The sequence below is a fragment of the Centruroides vittatus genome, unplaced genomic scaffold (assembly GCF_030686945.1).
Source record: "Centruroides vittatus isolate TY-2023 unplaced genomic scaffold, ASM3068694v2 contig_891, whole genome shotgun sequence".
Lineage (NCBI taxonomy): Eukaryota > Metazoa > Arthropoda > Arachnida > Scorpiones > Buthidae > Centruroides > Centruroides vittatus.
In genome coordinates, this window is record NW_027122582.1 from 262,587 (window position 1) to 277,203 (window position 14,617).

Below are 14,617 nucleotides of genomic sequence, written 5' to 3' on the forward strand. Positions count from 1 at the left end.
CAAACACTTTAAAGAAGCGCTACCAACGGAAACTCCAATAGATCATAAGGATGCAGACACCCTGGAAGCTGCAACAACCCTCATTCCCGTACCTTGTTTGGGACGACTTAAAGTTACCAACTTATGCAGTCAAAGTCTTGAGTTTAGGACTTAAGTTTGCACCCCTCCGACCACAGAAGACTTAAACCCTATCCCTGAATTGGAATCTCTACTGGTGGATTACCTGATATTGATAAAGAATACTACAGATGGAACGCCACTTCACATGCTTAAAAATCCACCCAACTGCAAGATATGAAACGCTTGAGATCTAATTTGGAGCGCACAAGAAGTTGGATGTACCACAACAATGTCACGTTGGTCAGAGCTGACAAGACTAAGTCTATCGTCCTCATGAAACGTGATACATACAATCGACTATTAGAGGAGCATGTAAACCGCAACCAATGTACCATTGCAAGTAACAAGGCTATTGACAGATTACAGGTGAGAGTTAAACACTTTGCCAGTACGAAGCTCGCCAAACGCCTTGAGTTAGAGAATATCACAATCGAATCTCCAGATACTCCTAGGATGTTTGCCTTTGTGAAAATCCATAAACCTGGACAACAGCTACAACCAGTTATAGATAAAGCCAGGGCACCAACCATTAAACTGGAGAAGCTCACACACAGGCTACTTTTACCCCACTTAGAAGGATACCCATATGCTCTGACCAACCCAGTAGACCTTGTATCCCTCCTCGAGGAAATATCAGTGCCTCCTGCCTTCATAATGGTTTTAGACTTTAAGTTACTGTACTTGTCTATTAGACTCCCATCAGCATTTTGCACCATCAGAGATGTACTTTTCAACATTGTTAATGATAGTACTATGCACCAACAGATACTAGAATTGGCACATCTACTATGTTATAAATTCCTTGTTCCAATTCAACAGCGTTACATACACTCAAGGGAGGTGTCCCGATGGGCAGCCCCAATGCAGATCATCTGTGTGAGATTGTGGTCAGGCAGTTAGAATCTAAGATCATCCCACAACATTTACCCAACAACGTATTATATAGAAAGGTACATACATCGATGATATTCTCATCCTATGAAGAGTAAAGCCAAACATATCAGCATTTGTCGATTCATTCAATGATAACCCATATGGCTTGACCCTAGAGATAGACCAAGCTCAGGCTTCTGAGGCACATTTCCTCAACATCAACATCAAGTTTGAACAAACAGCAATCCACGCGGAAGTATATCGTAAACCGGGGTCAGAACATCTATATATACTGGCAGGGTCGTGTGACCCTCCACATTATAAAATGGCAGCCTTTAATACCTTAATTAGGAGGGCCTACACACACTCGTCTTCTCAGATAGCTCTCAGAGCCGAGCTGAGGCTTATTGAACATGTAGCCAAAGAACATGGTTAACATGTTATCACACGTAAATTGATCCACAGATGGCACCGTTGCCAAAAACTAGACCCAACCCAGGTACCCAACAAAGTTCCACCCAGTATCATCCTGGTTACTTACAATCCGTACCTGAAATTGTTATACTCTGAGATAGTTAAGAAAAAAAATATTTGCATCATTTATAGAAAATGTGCTACAATATTTGACATTTTACAGAACGGAAAAGACACTCCCAACAAAGAATGACTCCTGGGTGTGTACGCCATCCCACTCATGGACCATAGATGGGACAGAAGCCTGGTCTCTGGTCTACATAGGATCCACCAAGCGCTCCCTAGAAGTGAGAATGAAAGAACATGCAGCGGATATTCTACACGTGAAGACCACCTCTGCTCTAGCCATCTATGCCTCAGACCTCGGCGTAGAACCAATGTTCAATCAAGCAAAGGTGATCCACACTACACAACACGTACACCATCTTAGCTGGCTAGATGCTATTTACATCTGCATGGCTACACTCAACGATGGTAATTGCATTAACAATAAGGATGAAATCACCCTGTCAACAGCCTGGCAGGCGCTCGTAGACAAAAACTTACAATAATCTACAGCTGTTAAAGGGGTGCAGCCTGAATAATGTTATCAATATCCATGCAATAGAGTTCTGACTGGTGTTCCAATTGAATTTAATTTGAATTGCATTCATTCAGGAGTTATTTATTACCTGAAGAAGAACCTGAGAGTTCAAAAACATTCATAACGTCTGTTTATTAGAAGATGCACACTGGTAACAGGCTCTATGGTATGTTTGTATTTTTCTTAACATGTTTTTAAATCTTTTGTATTTTAAAAGTTTGTGGTCATTTTAAAAAAAGTTGTTTTTTTATTTTTAGAATACAGATTATTTCTTGATTACAATCCCTGTTTTGGATAAAGTATTATCTGAAAAAAAGCATTTCTTACATTATCAGTTACATTACATATTTAATCAGTTTTATGATTTAGGACTCTTGGAACATCTTATAAAAAGCAAAGAATTGAACTGTTTTTATTAATAGCATACAGTGAATTAAGATTTATCTTTAATTAACGATATAAAATTCATTGATTTTAGAAGATTCAATGCCATTTGTTTTAAGTCTACAGACAGTCATAACTACCTCCTACTGAAAGATCTATTCAAGCAGTATTTTGAAGGATGCAGGACTTGCATCCAGTAACTAGCTTTTTGTGCCACATTGTTGTAATATGCGTGTGGTGATTTGTTTTGTATCTTCTGTCCTTCTGTTCGCATGTGATGTACCAACTGTCAAATTTGCTGTACCTGTTGGGTCGTGACTTAACATGGTTCACGACCAAGGTTCTGTAAGTTGTTTGTTTGCCACAAGAACATGGCATTATACCTGATGTTTCTATCTGAGTTTCGGAATCTTGCCTTTTATGAGCCAAAAGGCCACTCTGTACTTTACCCGACTGTGCCTCGCAGTGTCAGGAAAGAAATAAAGATTGTTAAGAAGAAGAAGAAAGTCACATTTCTTTACAGACTCAGTCTTCAGCTTTCTGCCTTCTAACATCAAAACTCTGGCATCAGCCACTATTCAGAAAGTGTTTAATCTAAAGATACAAAATTTTTTACATTACTCAATTCTAAATAGCAGCAAAGTGAAGTAAATGTTGTTTTTTTTAAAATACGTCTCTATTGACACTCATATCAAACTTTCTGAAAAAGAAAGTTTAATTTTTCTTCCAGGAAAACTGAAAACTGACACATAGTTCTTATTTTTTACTTTATTTAAACTACTTTCTGAACATATCATAGTTCTTAAACTATCCGACAGAGGGAGCCTCCATCAGAGTAAGTTGGAACGTGCCCAGTCACTAGACGCTTCTATGATTAGGCAATTCTATATGGCCGGCTTTTCGGTTATCTAGTGATCACCCACAAGTCTCTCGGAGTAAAAGGTGAATAGCTACAAAACTCCATATAAACCACCACCAAGAAAGAAAAGATTAAAAGAACAATATTGAATTGTTAAAGTTTCTTTTAATTCACATTAAAATAATTAACTATATATATTAGTCATTTATAATTTATAGTCTTTGGAACTGCTTGTCTGATTTTTCATTATTATTTATATTATGGCTCTAACATTGCTGTTTAATATCAGACATATTTATTGTACACACAGATTAAAAGGAAAACAAACTCTTTTCTTTTCCATGTATATATTTTACTAGCAAATGAGCCCAGCATTGCTTGGACAAACAAATTGGATGATTTGGTAAATATTGTACGTTTGGAAATTAAAGTTATTACTATCAACGGTAATCTTCAACAACCATAGTAATTGTTATATAAGACATACCCCTTATTGCTGCAAATCATTTTACTGCTTCTAACAAACATTTCCAACCTGATCAATTTTATGGAATGTTTAATCATTCTATAATCGAACCAATATGCAATATCAAATTCTAATTTAAAACGGTTTGAACATTTGGTTAAAAAATCGAAACATATAAAAATATTTATAACAATGTCTGAAATGTTATCAATTTAATAAATCTAAATATTCAATGAAGACTAAATGTAGTTAAAAACAAAGAATTGCATCTAAAATAGTACAATAGAAGCCGTTCTTTGGGTTAAGCTTTAATGCTCTCCCTCCCCATGGAAATTTTGAAAAATCCCATCTTAGTGTACATTTTCATGACATACCCTAACTGTGTACCAAATTTCACCACTTTCAGTTCAGTGGTTTGCTCTGGATGGTGATGAATCAATCACTCAGTCAGTCAGGACAAATAATTTTATATGTTTAGATTGTGGAATGCATTCTTCCAAAATGCATTCCACATGTCCAATATTAAATGACAGTTTGAAGCCATAATACAAGTAATTTTGATTTATAATTCACCAGGAAATTATTTTGCAGAATTTGGCAATTTCAATGATCCAATGAATAAAATATTGTTATATTTATGATCAACAACAAAATATAAGAAAGGATGATCTGCTTTGAATTCCGGTATTATTTCAAGGCTACATAACTTAATCCAGAACTGCGGTTGCTGCTGCTGCCTCTGTTCCTTCTTCATTTACATCTATAAATGCTTTATGTATCACCTCATCAACATATAAATCTCTCTTATTATTGATACCAGACAAATCTGCTTTGCTTGGATCAAATAAATCTGTTATACCCATTTTCGACAGTACAGCTTTTAAATTTATTGCACTTTCCAACTTGAATTTAGGTAAAAAGACACGTAATTTTTGTACGTTACTTTTAACTTCATTGCATAAACTATTGAATTTATCTGAATTCAGTTTATTCTCAATTTCTTTTAGTCCATCTATTTCAGATGGAAGAATGATTATCATACTTAATGCATCTTTCTCATAAGGTAACCGAAGTACGTGAGCTTGTAATTCCTCATCTTTCAGGTATCCAAATTTTCCTTTTTGATACATCATATCAGTATTAACAATTTTATCCTTTGTTACATAAAAAGGATGTGTTTTGGTTAAAGATGTGGAGAATTTCTTAGCCCAAAATCCTTTGAAATAAATAGCACTAATCAGTATAAGACGGGTTGATGGTTCAACATCACCAAGCAAATCATTAATTTTATTTTCTGTTACTGACGATACCCATGAATTTATGCTATTTTTTGCATTAATCGAATCATTTATGAAGTCTACAATTCCACAATCACTTTGAAATATTTTTTTAAGGCTGGACGTAAAATCTGATTCAATGGAATAATCTTTCTGTAAGTACATTCGATTTGCAATTTTCACAGTATCGGAATTTTTATTAAAGTGCAAAATAATTTCAGAATATTTAGAAAATGTCTCTTCGCTATCCTCCATAATTAGAACCTTCTTCATTTGTTCAGCAGTATTACTTTTCCCTCCCATTAGAGTCATACTCAAAGCAACAGTTACACTTAGAGGTGAAATTAATACATTTTCTTCTTCTGAAGATACAATTGTTTTATATAATTCAAATGTAAACTGCATAGTTGGATTCAAACTTGATTCTTCACTTATATTCATTTCTGAAAAATAAAAAGAGTATTTTAAGACATTTTTAATTATCAAACTATGTTTATTTGGAAAACAACAACTTTTGATAATCTACTCATTTAATTGTAACATTATTACATTAAAATTTTTACACTACTGTAATTTTTTAAATTCTTATTATTTCCACATTTCATTAGTGAATAATTTATGCAATTTAGACAAGGTAACAATATTTTTATTAAGTACCATATATATACAGCCACTTTTTTAAAAGTAATAATTCAAATAATATGGGAAATACTGCACCAAAAAATTTCAAGTTATCTGTATTTAAAATTAAACTAGTCCATCCCACATTCAAAATGAAGCAGTCTGTATACATACTGTATTCTACGTATGGCGGAAAACAAAAATGGTTTTTTATTACATATGGGAAAATAACACATTGTATTCAATAAATTTCAAATAGACTCCTGTGTGTTATTTAACTGTCTAGTTGAAAAAGAAAACTGCAAACATTTGTTGCAACAATTTTGAGAATAGAGAAAACATTAATGTTGTGTGTAAAACCTAATGTCAATGGATCAAAAGTGACTTCTTTCTGAAATTTCTTTGAATGATGTCTCATGGAAAGAATTCGAAGATTAGGATAACCGCTTAATTTAACTACGGTGTTTAAATAATGTTTAGTATAAATAAATCAATTCCATTCTAAATGTGAGACACTATTTCTATTATATTATTTATGTTACAAGAAGGATAGATGCATTCGAACTTTAGTGTTGGTGGCGGATTCTCAGAATCCCGTGGACAGATAGAACAACTAATAAAGCAGTCCTAGAGAAAATTCGACCACAGATCTGCTTGGAAGCAATGATTAACCTCAAGCGTGCAAAGTTCTTTGGTCACACTATTCGTGCTGACTCCCTGGAAAAACAGATCATGCTGGGAATGGTAGAGGGACATAGGAGAAGGGGAAGGCAATGTACCAGGTGGATAGACAACATCAAAGCAGACACCAGCCTGGAACTCAAATACCTGAAAGACTGGGCACTACACAGAACTTGCTGGAGGAAACTCGTCTATGAAGTCACCAATAGTCATACACGATTTGATGGTTAAAGAAGAAGATTTATGTTACAGCCAAAGCCCGAAATTGGCCAAAATGGAAAGTGTCCAGCCAAATCGGGAAATGGCCAATGTCCGATCTTTTCTTGTTTTTGGGATTTGGCCAGCCAGTTTGTAGGGTGGAGAAACAATGAAAAAATACAACAGTGTTTGGTGGCAGAGAAATCGACCTCCGAAAATCATCAACTCTGATTCCTGTTTATGTAGTCAGTCACTTTTTTTACTTGGCGGGGAGTCATGGCAATGACTCCAGATGGACTATATATTCATGCTGTTCTTCTCCTGAAAACTTTGTAGATTTCTATCTTTTCCAGGTTTTTTGGCCAAGGCAGTTTGTCCACATGGTGATTGTCCACAATCACATATGACAAGGTCCTCTGTTCCAGCTATAGTGATAGTCTAATTCCAGCTATAATAAATTATACTGGAATTAGACTATCAGACTAAATTATAAAAAAGTACCACCTTTCTAACAATCCAGCAGATTATTTAATACTGTAAAAATGTTTTCGACCGTCTTTAACGGCCTTCATCAGTTAAACGTATAATAATAAAAAGGACATTAAAGAAATATTGATAGAACATAAGGAAATTAAAATTATGAAAAATAATAAGTGCACTTGCGTAAAAAAAGTAATTTGTAAATAAAATAATCAACAAAATTGAAATAAAGAAGTGAATCGTGCCAAGTAATTGTTATTGTGCTATATCATACTTATAGAACAAATATAAAAAATACGACACGGTTTCAAAAAATGACAAAAAAATAATTTGCTGGATTGTTAGAAAGGTGGTACTTTTTATAATTTAGTCTGATGTAGTAAGTATAAAATTGTTTTTAGAAGAAATCCAACAATTTTCTCACTACTTAGAAATGAAAACGACCCCACGGAGAGAAAATGATGCCTCGGCTGAAACACCTAAAAAGGATAGGAATCTACAAAGCCTTTGGGAGAGAGTTAACTTCAAGGGGAGAAACTCAATTTCGTCTGCCTGGAGAGCATTATTTGAGTTCACCTAATTCAATGCATCGTATATGACATGCGCAACTTTGCGCGTTCGATCTGTAATTAAAAAAACACATTCTGTTCTGAGATTTTAATTTTTTGTTCATGTTCTATCATCAGTTAAACCTGTGTTTGTCGATTATATACGGAAGAAAATTCCATACGTTTCTACGTAATTAATTATGGTATATCTTAATTACCAAAAAACAATTGCTATTGAAACAAAAACATCTGAGATGTAAAAAAAATTGCACCAAATAAAAACTTATCACAATTTAGATGAGTCACTTTTTCTTAGGAGTTTTTCTTTGGTGAAGATAAGCTTGGCATTTTGAAGCGGTACCCACAAGACCTACAACATTTTTATCTGTATTATTGTTGTCTACAAATCGTTTCCAAGCGCCAAGCTTTTCTTTACCAAAGAAAAACTTTTAAAAAAATTTTGAATCGTCTAAATTGTCATAAGTTTTTACTTGATGCAATTTTTTTACATCTCAGATGTTTTTGTTTGAATTTTTATTCTGTGATTATTCATATCTTATTGTTATTCACTTTTTCTGAGACATTATACAACTGCCAAAACAAAATATCTGGTGAAATGCATCAATAATATTTGAAAGCAAAAATCTTTTATTATTAATCAAAAATAGTGAAATCTGCATTCAGTAAGACAGATGAAAATTCAGTTACAAGTTCCATCTTATGTCTATATCTGCATCCATTTATACAAGATATTTGATTAAAAAGAATAATTTTTTAATATCAAATTATTGAAATGAATAGTTATGATGTGAATCATGTTATTTTTTAATTTTAAGAAATTGTCATTTTAACTATTAATGAGAAATCAAAGATTTCAGACAATCTACAGCGGTAAGAAAAAATTTTTATCACAGCCATTTTTAAAACAAAATTAAAGTTTAAATATTGGATTTTAGAATTTATTAATTTTGAATGCTTCAATATATTCCTTATACAGATTTATATTAATACATGTACTTCATTATATATTAAACATCTTACAATTAAGTTTAGTACCATAATTAATATGGAAGAAAAATATTTTTCATTTGTGTGACATTTTCAAAAAAATACATAAATTCAATTCATCTTGAAACCGAACAATTTATATTTAAATCTAAGTTTAATAATATAGAATAAAATATTTAAAAATTACCAATTTAATAATAATCTGTAAATATAATTTTCAGATTTAAAAGTTAAAACAAAGTTGAAAAGAGCCTTTTTAGCAATTTTTATAAAATTAACTTTTACACTAATTACTTTTATAAGCTTATATATATTTATAGAAATTACATACTATATAATGTATTAAATAAATATATGACACTTAATTTATACAGACATTATACTACACAATTATATATACCATACGCTGAGTAATATTAATGTTTATTTGTTTATTGATATTTTCATAACAATAGAAAATATAAAAGCAATTTAAGTCATTTTTGCAATTTCCGCTTTCATAACAGGAAAAATACAAAATTAATTACAGAATCTGTAAAAAATTATTTATACAAAAACACTTTTTTCTATAATAATTTATATTTCAAAGAAAACAGCAGAAATGTTTAAAAACTTTTAAATAAACTTTATATTATATACTTTTGAATATAATTTCTGATTATGACAGTTATATTTTATATTAAATACAAAATGTTTACTAGAATCTGTACTTATTTGTACTCTTAAAAGCATTACAGTACCAGTAATCTTTCAATAAAATTACCATATTAATTGATTCATATACTTAAAATATAATACCTAGTGGGATAATTATTAGATCTAATAATGGTCTGAAATCTTTGAAGATTGTATATTTTACATATCTCCATTGAAATGTTTTCTTCCATTTTTAAAATCCTTTTAAGACCTTTACCAGAAATATATTTCATAAGTCATCCTACTACATTTCAAATGAGCTCATAAATGTTTCTATTGGATTAAATATGATGATTGAGGTGGTGTAATACAATAAGACATTATAGAACAAACACCTAGTTTCCCAAACAGTATGATTTGAGTCATAGTAGAAAGTTTTTCTGGTGTGACAAAGAGCCATTTTTCAGCACTTTCAAACAAATAATTTCTATCAATGTCTAATATAACCTTTAATAAATATTTCCATCAATAAATACTAATTAACCAATGCCAGATACAAATATGCATCCCAAAACTAAAACTGGTCTCTACCATATTTAACTTAGAATTGAGATAAAAATGAAGTATCTGATACCTAAGTTTCCTCCATATTACATTTCATTTCTCAGAGCCAAATATCTTCAATCCATTTTCATTGCTAAAAATCAATCGACTTCAGAAATAATATATCATTATTTTATATTCATTTGCAAACTTTATTATTTTTTTTTTGTTTAATACATAGATGCAATAATTTTTTCTAGTCTCTCTTCCAATATACTGTATTCTTCCTTTTTTATAGCCCTTCTAATTCTCTTTGGATTGAAATCTTTTCCTAATTTATTTTAATCAACAATATGCACTTATGTAGTAAATAAATTAGAATTAATCTTAACAGCTTTAAGGTTGGCTTGTTTTTCTAAATCAAAGTTTAGGTGATCTACCATTATACTGTAAATTTGTCTACTCTAATAACCTTAAATAGCTCCGTTGAAAGGGCACCGGGTGTATATAGAATTCCACTCCGGGATGACAGATTCGATAGGGATCTGGTGTATATCGGTTCTACGAAAAGATCCCTCGGGCAGCGCATCTGAGAGCATAAAACGGATATCGAGAAGAAAAAGACCAATATTGCCTTGGCTGTATATGCCAATGAAAACGGCATTACACCCGGGCTGCAGCAAGCGACCTTGATACGGAGAACCAGGCAGGCACACCACCTTAAGTATTTGGAGGTGCTAGAGATCTTTAAAGAGGATTGCCTGGGCCTTTCTATCAACTTTAAAGATGAAAAGCAACTTTCGAAGGCGTGGCAAGCAATGTACGACCGGGCATTGGATGAGAGAGCACTCTCCCAGTTCCTGATTTTCTCCCATATTTTATATTAGCAGAATTCTTGTTAACAGTGCACTAGATAGTAGAGCAGTCCATTTACATGAGCATCATGTTGCCACACTTTTAGTGCAGCAGTCAGCATACAGGAGCTAAGGAACATTTATAAGGATCTATCTTTAGTCTTACAGTAGTATATCGTTACTCAAAGAACATGACAGCAGGGCTGTCTATATACTGTACACTATGGTATATGTTGTGGAGATTTGATAAAACTTTCATTGGTCAACTGTTTAATATTTAGGCAGTCAAAAGGGTTAATGTTACCCTGTATCGAGATGGCGGCTCGTCTCCGATCCCAGCAATCAGAAGACAGAGAACAGTGGGGACGCACGTTCTAATTATGGTATTTCATTTACCATAATTATTATGAATAGGTTAGGTTAGGTTAGAACGTGCGTCCCCACTGTTCTCTGTCTTCTGATTGCTGGGATCGGAGACGAGCCGCCATCTCGATACTTAGGGTAACATTAACCGTCAAAAGGTTTCCCACAGAATCATGACTGATTTCATTGAACACACAAGAAGGAATTATGTATTAAAAAGGTATTAAAATATAAGAACATGAAAACATTAGTCATGTCATACACCACATTTACCTGTTTACTTAGAATTCATTTCTGTGTACAGTATTGCATTTCATTGTGCTCTATTATTTACACACTTGCAGCAAAAAAGAATCGGTACTAAAGGGTGTAGGTCACTTCATTCATTGTCTTTAAGCTTATACAATCTCAGCAATCCAGCACCTCTGGGTAAGAAATGGCTAGACTAGCCAGAGTCTACCATAATCGATCTTATTACTTCGGATAAGGCAGCATTATCAAGCAATCTCAAAGGTGCTCTCTTAAACAGACTTAAATGCAGGGACCGATACAGAGGTGGGCAGTTACCAGGAAGGCAGATAATGGTATTAATAAGAATTTATAGAATAAAAAATTTAGAATAGCAAAGCAAATAACTGGATATAAACTTACCAGCGATGTTTCCTTTTATCGACACTAAATAAATGAGAAAGATAACTTTATACACGTTCATAAAGTACACGCCTACTAACTCGGATTGTTGTCATAATCTGTCGCCGGGATACTCGTTGTTGCCAGCAAATAGGATGTTGCAACGTAACAATAAAAGGAATTTTATCAGAAAAGTCGTTTTACGATTGGTTATCGTGCGTGACAAACTGAATAATTAAATTAAAGAATTAGTTTAAGAAAATAAAACGAAACTGTATACAATGAGCTGGGGTCTAGTCTGCACGAATGTGCAAGGGTTTTCCAGATAAATTTAATAATGAATGAGACTTTTAAGAAGTTTGTTTTAAAATATGAAAATTTAAAATACCAAATTTTGAATTTGAATTGTACTCGAATTGCCCGATTTCGATTTCACACTATCCAAAAAAAATTACAAGAACATTTTGTTTTAGTCGTTGCGATTTTACTTTAACGCAATTTAAAACCAAAAATAGTGGACGAGAGAAATTTTTTTATCCCTTCAAGTGACGACCTGATGACCGAGTGGTCAAGGGTCAAACTTTCACGGACCAATGAAAGTTTGGCCTACCGTTCTGGGGCCCGAGATCAAATCCGGACGTGTCGAAAACTTCCTAGGAATTATTCGAGGATGGTCCGTTCGGATATGTCGGGCCCGTCCCTCAACACCCGGCCGCTCCATTGTAGGTCTGACCGAACCCATAATGGACTTGCTAAAAGAGGGCTTTGTGCCCACAGGGCGGAGAGGGGTGTTAAAAAAAAAAAAAAACACTACAGAGTAACTGATTCGATTTTTTCATGCATATCTGTAATAACTTCTATAGTAAATATCTCTTTTTTGGGGGGTTTTCATTAAAAAGTTTCCTTATTATACGGAAGAGTAGTAGAAAAGACAATTTCACTTAACAACTCATTTGTCAGTTGAATAAAAAGAATTTGATAATGATAAAACTATGCAATTTTTTTTATAAAAGCTATGCATTCGCTATATGTTCGAGTTTCTGCGCATATTTTGAGCACAATAAATATTTTTAACATTTTCCACCCTGTGGGTACTAAAGAGGGTCTTTTTAGCAAGCACATTATGGGTTCACCAGGCTCAAAATAAGACGATCGGATAGTGAAGGACGGGGCTCGAAATATCCAGACGAATCAACTACGAAAAATTCCTGGACATTCGACCAGTCCGGATTCAATACCGGTCCTCCAGAGCGATAGGTTGGCACCTTATTGGCGGCGAATTTTGCCATAGCGGCTGCGTTTTGAAGTAAATTTTTTTTCAGAAATCAAAACTGCATATGCGGGGCAATATGTATACAAAATTTGATTGAGATATTTCTTTTCACTGAGACATGGGAGCCAACTCTACGGGACCAGAACCTATTCGGCCTCTATAATATTTTAAGTGTCTCCTTAAGAGATGAAAAATTACAAGACTTACTGGATTTCAAAAATCAATTTTTTAGAAGTTAGATAATATTTTATCATCAAACAAGTAAAACGGCAAGGCCGTATTTGGGACAAGATTATGTCTCCGAGACTCACTACTAAGCGGAATCATTTCGACGCTCACGGCAAATCTCGCTCTCATTCTCCAATCATCTTTGGTATTGCTGGTTTTGAGCACGATCGTTCAAACTTCGCCGACCACAGCCACGACCACGAGGTCATCCACGATGCATTTTCTGTGAAATTAACATATCTAATGTTGAAATTTCTCTCCGTTGCAACGGAGAAAACTTTAACCTGGGGCGTCGAATGGAGAAAACCCAGTTTTTATTTGGTCGAATAAAAAAAACCCAGGTTGAATTTTTGTCAATGCGAAAATTTCCCGTTTTTGAAAAAAATAATGGTGGCTATTGTATCGTTCGAAATTATGTTTTTATTTTGCACAAACGAAATTATTATATTTCGGAAGTTAGCGCTATCTATTTTCAAAACTGTTCCAATGATGAAACAACATATTTCCAGTCAATCGGTCCAGTCAAATGGTGACCAGAAATATGTGGCAGTGGCGTAGCGAACGTAACTGGCGCCCCTCTAGCCCCTCCAGAAACACATATAGCTTGTCTTGGAGACCATTTGGGTGCCCAGTGCATGATACACCTCCTTGCACCCCCTTCGCTACGCCACTGATACGTGGGGAATAACACGGGGCAGGTAAATGGGTTTTTTCAAAGATTCCTTTGTCAAAATTCGATTTCACAACATTCGTATTTTCAACTTCCCAACCAGCAATGCATGTGCAAATCTCGCACTACTGCCTGTTTATAGAGTGTGTCGCCATTTTGTATTTGGGCACCTAATACTCTGTGCCAAACTTCAACTCCTGACATGTACTCCTTCATACCTCGAAGCTGATAACACAATCTTACCTTCCGTCATAATTTTTACTGTTTTTCATCAAATACAAAGTGGTATGTTTTGTTATCAACAGTAATATGCATCTCCTGCATTGTCGCCATTTTTCATTCAAATGTCGCACCAATTATCCATAATTCATTGGAAAGTAGCAGTCAATATATCTGTTGAGTGCTGAGTGCGTTGAGTCAGCGCTGACAACAGCGATACCTCAACGTTGAAAAAAGGAACAAATTTTAATGAACATTGAGTCAGCGTTGAAAATTGGAATGTCCCGAGTGGGTGCGTTCGTTAATAGCAGTCGCTCTGCAGGAGTGCACTGATGTTTGTAGGCATTTAGGAACGACGGTGAAAGAAAGATGCACCCATACTACCAATAGTATTGTTAAAGAAGAATCTATGATTTTTTAGGGACCAAAGAAGGGTATCAATTGTAAAAATTAATCATAAAATGAATTATTTTGCCGACAGAGCATTCAAAGTAGCCACGAATAAAATTAGAATGCTAGCTACCACTGAAAAAAAATTTGGAGACACTGAGATGATGTCAATCGTAGCTTATTAAATACAAAATTTATTTTATTAAATTTTGTTTTATTAATGATTTTACTTATTATTA

The 14,617-nt window shown here is 33.8% G+C and overlaps 1 pseudogene; it reads right to left on the reverse strand.

The window, feature by feature from the left end:
- Positions 1 to 3,187: 3,187 nt before the first annotated feature.
- On the reverse strand, positions 3,188 to 11,854 carry LOC136983914 (leukocyte elastase inhibitor A-like; annotated as a pseudogene).
- Between the last annotated feature and the right edge of the window lie 2,763 nt (positions 11,855 to 14,617).